Here is a 2,153-nt window from a genome sequence, read left to right on the forward strand (position 1 = left end):
GAAAATTATCATGTGATTCGAAGTGTCGCGCTGCAAACAGCTCGTATATTCAACGTTACGATAATCTTGTTAATTAAGCAAAATTAAATTAGATTTCTTTTTCATTTACGATGTTCGTAACGATTGAAGGATCTTCCTGGCCATCGATTTCATTTTTATACGAATTTTTTTACACGATTGTCTTGAGGTCGATTCTTATTACAAAGAACGTATCGATAATGTATTATATTGGCAAGATTACTTCGTAATATAATTTTTACACGGACACCGTCCCTTTGATCTGGTGTTCATAAAAATATAAATTTGCATAACATTCACGATCTAATAATCAGGTTATCACGTTTCATACTAAACCAGCAGGTGTCGTAACACTCGTAAACCAGAATGTAGGTCTTGCATGGCGAGTATAGCGATCTAAAATATGTAAAAGATTGGCGAGAAGAATGACATACGTGTTGGAACAAAGTTCGATACTTTTGTATTTGTCACGCTTATTTTAGGAAACCCGTCGACCCTGTCGCTCGTTTCGATAACTCTACATATTTTTAGCATCCGAGCTAAAATGATACAGGGAAGAACTTGGAAAGCGAATAACCGTGTGTTTCCAATGGCCAGCAGGGACCAAGGAAAATCAAGCAGAACACGGTGCTGTCATTGTTTAACCTTTTCGATACGGCGGTCTCGCTCGCTTGGACGCTCTGCCACCGTACGGGCGAACAAGACGCGGACGTGCTTCTTGTTCTAATTTTACTACGAAAGGTATTATTATTTACTTCCTGTGTCCAATAATTATTAGTCTTTTCCATAATAAAGTCAACAAACCGCACTGGAGAAAATAAATGGAAATGATCTAACATTTCGAATGATGAATTTACGTTTTGTGTTTTAATTCCAAAGTTTGAAATATCAAACTAATAAATCCACGATTGTACATTCTTTCAAGGCCAATGAAAATTTCCATGATTAAGGTTTTTCCAATAATCGATTCTGCTTTGAAATTCACAGATACTAAACACCTTTGCCGTTCTTTTGCGCATTGCCTTCCTCCCAGTACAAATTATTCTCATCTATCAAATTAATACTATCTTCCGACGACGATGAATTGCTGTTCATCCTTGGCCTTCCGTGTTTGCTGCAATGCTTGTCTTTTTCTCTTTTCTTTATAGCTGAAGCGTCAAGAATACGAAGAACACGGAAGAAGAAGACGATGAAATGAAAAACGATGCAGACAATATTTTTTGAAAGTATCTGTTCTATTCTTTTGCTGATATTCACATCCGTAAGAGCGCACAGCGATCGTACGATCATAGATGACTATAGTCACCGTCGATGACTGACTATAGTAGAAAGGGTTAAATAGTCCTTGGTTGGTTGTTATAAAAAGACAGGCCAACCTGAGTGTCAACTATTATTCTGTTCCCGGTTTATCCAACCAGCATCCAGGCCTGTCGCGGTCGAGATCTTGCGGTGTACAGCTCAACTGTGTTCCTCTACTACCACCCTGACCTGCCTCATTCCTATTCGTCGTGAGGTGCGCCACGAAAGCACCGAAAAACACAATCTCGACCGAGGACAGCCAGAGCCAAGGGAACAGAACATAGATAAAAACGTTGCACTGCTACTCCGTTAACGAGAAATTATGTTTCTCATTTTTCTTCAGCGCCTGCTTTAAGTACACTCGAAGCTCGACGTTGCGCATACTCGATATTTTTACTTTAATAATCAATGGTTTTTAAACATACGTTTAGTAATTAACTTGTACCAATTAACTCGTTACGAAGTGCAGCCACGCGCGTTTATCCGTAGCAAGATAAAAAGTAGCGAAAGAAGTATTTTTGCGAATATACGTACATACCTTGAAAACTAGAACCAAGCTCAGGATGTTGAACTTGACAGCGTATTTGAAAATTGATGAAATCGGTAAGGTGAACCCTCGTTCACGTAACTACCATGTATTCTTTTCTTAATAAAGTTGATCTGAAATTTGATCAATTGTTATAATAGTTAATAGAGAGTAATGTATCAAATTCGTCGATAAATTACGTCCCATCTACACAGTCATCTGTATAAGCGTGCTTCTACTATGAATAATTAAGAACAATAACAAAACAGAACTTCGCCTTGAGAAGATCGACTATCAATTACAAGACAAC

Source organism: Bombus bifarius, unplaced genomic scaffold (assembly GCF_011952205.1).
Source record: "Bombus bifarius isolate JDL3187 unplaced genomic scaffold, Bbif_JDL3187 scf7180000008194, whole genome shotgun sequence".
Classification (NCBI taxonomy): Eukaryota; Metazoa; Arthropoda; class Insecta; order Hymenoptera; family Apidae; genus Bombus; species Bombus bifarius.